This window comes from Lycium barbarum, chromosome 12 (assembly GCF_019175385.1).
Source record: "Lycium barbarum isolate Lr01 chromosome 12, ASM1917538v2, whole genome shotgun sequence".
Classification (NCBI taxonomy): domain Eukaryota; kingdom Viridiplantae; phylum Streptophyta; class Magnoliopsida; order Solanales; family Solanaceae; genus Lycium; species Lycium barbarum.
The window spans coordinates 24,265,952-24,275,049 of NC_083348.1; positions in this window are offsets into that span (position 1 = coordinate 24,265,952).

The window sequence follows — 9,098 nt, forward strand, 5'->3', positions numbered from 1 at the left end:
GCAAACACCAACAACTCACTCCTTTGCCTTGCCTTTCTACTGAGCCTCAGAACCAAAGTAGTCTAAGCATAATCGAAATCGAGATTAGAAATCAGGAAGAATGATACTAATATTGCTACCATTCAATTTAGGTCAAATCCAACCCTAGAGTTTTAGGAAACAGGGCCCACAAGGTCATAACGGGAAATTCGGAAGCAAAATATCAAATTAAGCACTGGGTGTTCATAACCCAACCATTAATGGCTAAATTAACTCATAGATTTACCCAACTTCGGATTTGAAGCAAAACCCCCAAATTGGGTATAAACCCTAACTCTTTGATTCAAGAATTCAACTCTAATGATTGAAGATATATGATTAATAAACTTAGATTCATCAAAATCTAATATAAACCCCATCAATTTCATCATTAATAAGCCTAGATAAATGTTCATCAAAACCCACTTCCATCTTCCATTACTAAGGAATTATTAAAGAAAAGGTGGAATCTATGATGATTGGGATTAATGGAATAGTAAAGGGATTAGCAAGATTTACCTCCAAGACTTTTCTCCAAATATCTCCATGCACAGTCCCCGAAGCTCTAGTTATGAAATGGCAATAAATGATAGACTAAGGGCTTATTTAAAACACACTTAATGAAATAACAGGTCCGTTACCGCCACGATGGTAACGGAGCCGCTATGGCGGTGCCACTACAGCACCCAACAGACAGCCATAGCAGTCTGGGCCTATTCCCCTTGGCCGCCCCAGCATTCAACCAACCGCAACAGTGACGCCGCTGGGACGGCACTGGTGTGGCTAATGCAGACACCAATTACCAGAAATCCCCCAATTTTTCTAATTCTCAATCGAAATCCCAAACCATCCCCGAGGCCATCTGCTCACAAACCACATACACAGACCCACACAACAATACGCTACGAACGCGCTCGTGGCCTTGGAATTCCCAATTGAGGTCTCGTTGACTGAGTCAACCCTGATACCTCATTTCCATTTTCCCAACTCAAGTCCCAAAATGCATCCGAGTGCATTAGGAACCGCACCAGATATACACACAAGTCATAAACGACCATCCGGACCTCTCGGAATCGACGAGTTTCCAAAAAAGGTATATTTATCCAAATGTCAACTTTGGGTTAACTATTTTTCGCTTTAAGCCCATATTTCACAAAGACTTGTCCAAATTAGATCTACACACCTCGGGAAGAGTATCAACGGTCCCCTCGGGTCAAAAGTGAGCTAATCAATGCTCGAAAAGGGGAAAAAATGTCGGAAGGACTATAATGACCAAACAGGTAGTTACATCAGATACCAATTGAACTGTAATTCGTCCTCGAGCGAAGAAAAGAAAAGAAGTTGGAAGTACCTCAATCAGTGAACAACAGGGGGTATCGGCTACGCATGTCGGACTCGGTCTCCCAAGTAGCCTCCTCAATAGGGCGGTCCTTGCATTGCTCCTTCACAAAAGCAATCTCTTTCGACCTCAACCTTCTAACTTGCCTATCCAAGATCGCGATAGGCTCCTCCTCATAAGTCAAATTCTCGTCAAGCAATACAAAATCCCAACGAACAATGTAGGTACCGTCGGCATAGTACTTCTTCAGCATCGAAACATGAAAAATTAAATGAACTCCCGCCAAGCCTGGCGGCAATTCCAACTCATAAGCTACATCACCCATACGGTCAACAACCTCAAATGGACCGATATACCTGCTCAACTTGCCCCTCTTACCAAACTTCATAACACCCTTCATGGGCGAAACCTTCAATATAATCTCGTCACCAATAGAAAACTCCAAATCCCGAACCTTCCGGTCCGTATACATCCTTTGCCGACTCTGAGCTACCAAAAGCTAGGCCTGAATAATTCTCACTCTATCAAGGGACTCTCTCAACGGATCTGTACTCCAAGGCCGAGCCTCGAACCCATCAAACCAACCAACCGGAGATCTACATCTCCTACCATATAAAGCCTCAAAAGGCGCTATGCCAATACTCGAATAAAAACTGTTATTGTATGCAAACTCTAAAAATGGCAAGTGCTGATCCCAATGGCCACCAAAATCAATAACACACGCTCTTAACATGTCCTCGAGCACCTGAATAGTCCACTCGGACTGGCCATCGGCCTGGGGATGAAAAGTTGTATTAAGAACCAATTGGGTAACCAACTCCTCATGAAATGCGCTCCAGAATCGGAAAGTGAAGATAGTACCTCGATCAGATACACCAAAAATAGGAACCCCATGAAATCTCACAATATCCCGAATGTACATCTTGGGTAACTTCTCTGCGGTATAGGAAACCTGAACTGGAACAAAGTGAGTGTCACGCCCCAAAACCCACCCTAAACGTGACCGGTATCCGACGTCATGAACAACATCCGAAGAACCTAAATGATGCAATAATAACACTTGAACCCACCAAGTTCAACATTCGCCTCCAACAGTTTAATAAAATAAATGCAAATAGATCATAAATATAAGATTTAAATCAGCAGAAGTGTTTATAATTTAAATAATTCAACTAAAACATGATAGTGTGCCCGCAAGAGTTAAACAACCACTCTTCTTCTACCCACATTCGAATGTATACTAAGGATCTTCTAAGAATAAGGAATGAATGTCTAACTCATCGGGACGTAGCCCGGAGACTAATATAAATAAATGGAATTAAATAAATAGGGTGTCCCACGAATGAATATGTGGGCTCACCAAATCGGCAGCAACCGCAAGTTCTTCCTAAACGCCCGGAGTATTAAGAACCTGCTCTTCACAGTTACCTAACATACCATAAAAAACAACAATGGTATGCCTGAGTACTTCGTACTCAGTTAGTGCCTCGGGGACAACAAGTGATAGGAAAATAAAGTACAATAATACATAAAGAAATCAGTCTTGAAAATCATGTGAAAACCAATGTGAGAATAGTTATTCAGTTTGTGTATCTCAATAAGAATTATCAAAACCGATTATAAGGCCTCTTGTCAAGGTACGACTTCAAATATGTATTTCAATTGATCATAATTAACAACAACAATTTCATAAGAAAATAAGAATATCACACATGCCAATACAGGCCCAAGAATCAAGCACATCGAAGAGGTGACCGTAGAGGTTCCCTTATCACAGCGCCACAACGGAATATGAAATTCAATGGTGGCTATCCTTCCTCTTGAATAGCTAGGCATAATCACACCCCAGGTAGCGAACCTGGAAGTGGCCACTCTTCCTCCCGAATGGCTAGGCATAATCGCACTAGGATCCATAGTGGCTACCCTTCCTCCCGAGTAGCTAGGCCAAACACAACAATCAAATTCATAGCATGGAACCTGAATTATAGCATAGAAGCTAAATCACAATTATTTCAATGTAGCCACACCATCCATTTGCATTAAAGTTCATTATGCCATTAAAAAAATCCATAATTTCATAGATAATCTTGAAAATGTTTTCACTTCTTTAAACAAGATTCCTTTGTCTTAGTTTCTTTGTAAAGTCATCAATACCAACAATTAACCGTTATCACTGATCATCCCGTATAGAAGAAAACGATTATGATTCCATATATGTATATAGAGGACAATACAATCAAGGTTTAATGTGGGCTTTTCCCCTCACGCACGCCAATCACAAGCAAAGACATGAATTAGGGTTTTGCATGAAGAGTTCACCTTTTTATTCAATAAAGAACCTTTGAGAAGAAAACATATATCTGTGATAAGGTTTTTAAAAGAGAGACATACCTTAGTGTGTTAAACAAAGATTAACAATTCACTTTCCTAGTGAAGAACACCCAAACCCTAGCTTGAATCACTTTAGGAAGAATTATGTTGCAAACCCTAGGTTTTAGTCACAAGAATCATGTTAAGAATCATGGGTTTGTTGTTAGGATTGATAATCAATGATTAAGATGTTCTTACCTTAGTGTTGGAGCCCTAGAGAGATATTTTCGTCCTTAGGGTTTTTGAGAGTGAAAAGAATGGAAGAAAAACTAAAATTTTGTAACTAATATAATTTCATCCCGCCAGGCACAATGGACGGCACAACGGACGGAGCGTCGAGCAGAACGACGGAGCGTCGATCTGCTCCGTCGAATGGTCTTTGTGCTAGGTCAATTCGATGGTACAAACGACGGAGAGTCGAATAGATTGATGGAGCGTCGATCTACTCCGTCAAAGTCATGAAATTTCCAGTGAGAAAATTTCTCTTCCTCACAATCGACGGTGCAAAAGACGGAGTGTCGAAAAGAACAATGGTACAAATGATGACCGTCAAACCTCCTTTTCGTGAAACTGTAGAGACTTTTCATTTTCACCATCTCCTCTTGGGTCTTTATCCTAAAGTCATGCACGTAACCCAACATATAAGTTTCCAAAGGACTCATACAATGCTTTCGCACTCTATACGGATGTACGGGATGTTACAGTGAGCGGACTTAGTCAACCGATCAACTATCACCCAAATCGAGTCAAACTTGCCAAGGATCTTTGTAAGACCCGTGACAAAATCCATGGTAATCCTCTCCCACTTTTACTCGGGAATGGACATCCTCTGAAGCACCCCATCGGGTCGCTGGTGCTCATACTTTACCGGCTGACAATTCCCATACTTAGCCACAAAATCAACTATATCTCTTCATCCGACGCCACCAATAGTGATATCTCAAATCACGGTACATCTTATTCACCCCCGGATGAATGGAATAGCGAGAGCTATTAGCCTCATACAAGATCAACTGAATCAAATCACCAACACGAGGAATGCACATATGCCCTTTAATCCTTAAAATGCCCTCAGAATTAGTCACGGCCTCCTTTGCCTTACCTCTCAAAACTCTATCTCGAATCTTGCTCTACTGAGCAACCTCAAACTCATAAGTCCTGATCCGATCCAATAGAGACGACCTCGCCTCTATAGAAGCCAAAATCCTTCCCGAGACTGAAATATCAAGCCAAACGAAACTGTTGACCAGAGTCTGAACCTCTATGGCCAATGGACGCTTGAAAATAATCAAACGAACTAAACTCCCCATACTCACTGCCTTGCGACTCTAAGGCATCAGCCACTACATTGGCTTTCCCGGGATGATAAAGAATAGAAATGTCATAGTCCTTCAGGACCTCCATCCATCGGCGCTGCCTGGAATTAACATCTCTCTGGGTAAACATATGCTGAAGACTACGGTGATCGATGAAAACCTCACAATGAACAGAGTACAAATAATGCCTCAAAATCATCAAAGCCAAGGCCACGGCCAACAACTCCAAATCATGGGTAGGGTAATTCTTCTCATGAACCTTCAACTGACGGGAAGTGCAAGCTATCACTCTATCCTCCTGCATCAACACAGTATCCAACCCGATACGGGAGGCATCACAATAGACAGCGAAATCCTTCCCCTTCACGGGTAATGCTAAGATCGGGGCTGTAGTCAAAAGAAGCTTGGGCTTTTGAAAGCTTTCCTCACAATTATCTATAAACTAGAAGGGAACATCCTTCTGAGTCAATCTGGTCAAAGATTAAGCAATAGCAGCAAAACCATTCACAAAGAGACGGTAATAGCTGGCCAAACCCACAAAACTACGAATCTCAGTAACAGTGGTGGGCCTCGCCCAAACCGTCACAGTCTTAATCTTCTGTGGGTCAACCATAATCCCATCCTTAGACAGAACATGGCCCAAGAATGCTACAGACTCCAACCAGAACTCACACTTAGAAAACTTAGCAAACAGGCTATGTTTCTTCAACAACCCAAGAACAGAATGAAGATGGCTCTCGTGCTCCTCCCTACTATTGGAATACACCAAGATATAATCAATAAACACAATCATGAAAGAATCAAGGAATGGCCTAAAGATGCCATTCATCAAGGTCATAAATGCAGCTGGGGCATTGGTAAGCCCAAAAGACATCACTAGAAACTCATAGTGGCCATATCTCGTCTGAAATAGTGTCTTCAGAATATCCTCCGCCCTGATCTTCAACTGGTGATAGCCGGAACGCAAATCAATCTTCGAAAACACAAAAGCACCCTGAAGCTAGTCAAATAGATCATCAATACGAGGCACAGAGCACTTGTTCTGAATAGTGACCTTGTTCAGCTGGCGATAATCAATACACATCATCATGGTCCTATCTTTATTCTTCACCAATTACACAGGAGCACCCTAAGGGGAGACACTCGGTCTAATAAACCCTTGCTAAACAAATCCTATAATTGTTGCTTAAGTTTACTCAACTCGGCAGGTGTCATCTGATATGGCGGAATAGAAATAGGACGAGTGCCTGGATCCAAGTCAATACAGAAATCAATGTCGCAATCGGGTGGGATACCCGACAGATCCAACGGGAATACCTCCGCAAACTCGCTCACAATAGGAATAGACTAAAGGGCTGGAGATGCAACAGTCGTATCACGAACATGAGCCAAATAAGGAAGGAAATGATCTTCTTCGGAGCGGGACTAGGAGTACCCTTCCACACAAGCCTAGGAATGCCCGGCATGGCTAAGGTGACTGTCTTGGCATAACGGTCGAAGATAGCGTGATAAGGAGAAAGCCATATCAAGAATTATCAAATCTAGCCAAGTGTCATACCCCATAAAAGTAACCAAACAAGACCGGTAGACTCAATCAATAATCACAGAATCTTCGATTGGAGTAGACATATGAACATGCATATCTATTCTATCACAAGGAAAATTACAAGCAACGACATGAAATGTAGATACATACGAATAGGTGGATTTAGGATAAAATAACACAGATGCTGCTCTACGACGGACAGAAATAGTACCTGAAATCACAACATCTGAGGCCTCCGCCTCGGGCCTACTAGGAAACGAGTAAATATAGGCTCCACCACGCCCACCCTGAGATCCCCCTCTCGTACTCTGAGAACCACCTCTAGTTGGTTGGGAACCACCTCTATAACTATGGGAAGCATCGCGGTCTGATTGAGCGCCGCCCCTCTGAGAAGCCCCACCTCGACCACCAGATGATGTCGGAGTCCTCGGCTGCTGATAATCCCGCTTGGGTGGGGGACATCTCCTAGCAACATGCCCAACCTCTTCAGAAGAAAAACAGGTAACAGGAGACGAATGCTAATACACAGAAGCTGAAGACCCGGATGAAGCAGCCCTATCCACTGGTCTGGAGAACGAACTCTTATGAGCTCTCTGCCTAGGTGGCTCGCTGGGGGAAACCTGTAACGCTTAATGCATAGGACGGTTGGAATATGGCTGATGCGGCCTCAAAAACTATCTGGCGTCCCTCTAACAAGAACCACCATAACTCCCAGTCTGACGTGGCCTCTTGTCACCACCACTAAAAGCACGGGCCTTAGCGCCCTCAACCATAGAAGCATGCTCGATAATGGACTGGAAGGAAGCCCCTGTAGACTCCATCTGAAGACAAGGAATCTGTAGAGAGCCCACTAGTCCCCCAACAAAACGCCTGATCCTATCCGCCTCAGTATGAATCAATAGAGTAGAATAGAGGGCCAAATACAGAAAGCGGGTCACATAGGACTCCAAAGACATGCCCCTCTGCTCGAGATGCAAAAACTCCTCCCTATGCGCCTCTCGCAAAGATCGGGGCACATACTTCTCAAGGGAGGCCCAGTAAAACTGAGTCCAAGTCAAATGAGGGGAACCTTCAGGTCTGCAAGCCACGAAATACCTCCACTACGTCTTCGCGTCGCCGCGAAACTGGTAGAATACATAATCAACCCTGTGGGTCTCCACGATCCCAATCCGGTGCAGCAACTCGTGCATATCAAGAATTAACTCATAAGCATCCTCAGACGAAGTACAAGAAAACCTCGACGGCTCTAACTTTCTGAATCTCCCAACAAGGTCCTGATCAGACGCAGTTACAACAACGGCATCTATGGGCCTAATATCATCACCAGGAGCGGGTATCGCATCAATGTGAGGGGCCATAGCTGCGGCGGGATGTGCCACCCGCGTAGGTCCCTGCTCAGGGGTCTGCGCCCCAACTCTGGTCTGTGAACCCCCGTCGGGAGTAGTAACACCGGCTGCCGCCTGCTGGGCATCATGATGAAGTAAGACTCAAGCCATAGTATCATGCATGGCCTGATCAGAAGTAACCTCAGGCTGTGTCCGTGCTGGGGCCTGGCCTCGATCCTACTGATACTCGAGTTCGGGAGATGGAGACCTCTCTCGCTGCTGCCCTACCGCAGGAACCCTGCCCCTGGCTAGGGCAACCCCGCGGCCTATTGCCCTGTCGCACCCTCTAGATGTCGCTCGCCCTCGGGTGCCAACCGTAGCTGCGGGCTCGGGCAGCTGTCCTCAGCCCGTAGTAGCTCGAGTCCTCACCGTTTGGGAAAGAAGAGATAAGAGTCACATACTAATTTGATATTTCTAGATACCAATTAGAATAAAGTAGCACGAAAGAATGAAAAGAAAGTGAGATTTCCTAAATGTCTTATAGCCTCTCGCAGATAAGTACGGAGCTCATCGTACTAATCCACGAGACTCTACTACACACGCTCTTGTATTATAGACTGGGTAACCTAGGGCTCCGATACCAACTTTTCACGACCTAATTTGCCTAAGCCGTTTGGGCACTTACCTTTCCCACCTCGATAAGAGAACCCTCAACCCAACGATAAGTAATACATGAATATTTAGATCAAGCAACAGAAATCGATTAAATACATAAGTCTCACGATATTAGATATTAGAAATTGTGCGGAAAGAACAAAATTACCACCAGGGTCTAGTCTAAGTCATACAAGAGCAACTAAAGGAATAAATACAAGTCTGGAGCAATAACACATAAAATGTCTATGTCTCTGAATGGGAATAATAAGACATAAAATGATAGAGGAGTCTTCAAGGCAGCGAACGGCCGTGCTCACCCTGGAGACTCGGAACAGTGCTGAAGAAGACGATCAGCCATGAGAGATGGAGGCAGAACCAACCTGATACTCTGCATTCATAAAGGATTGTAGCAAGTGTAGGTCAGTGCAATACAATGGTACCGCTAGGAATCATTGGCCGACTAAGCATAACTAACATAATTCAGATAATAAAGCAGATAAGCAGATAAACCAACATGTATGAGTCAA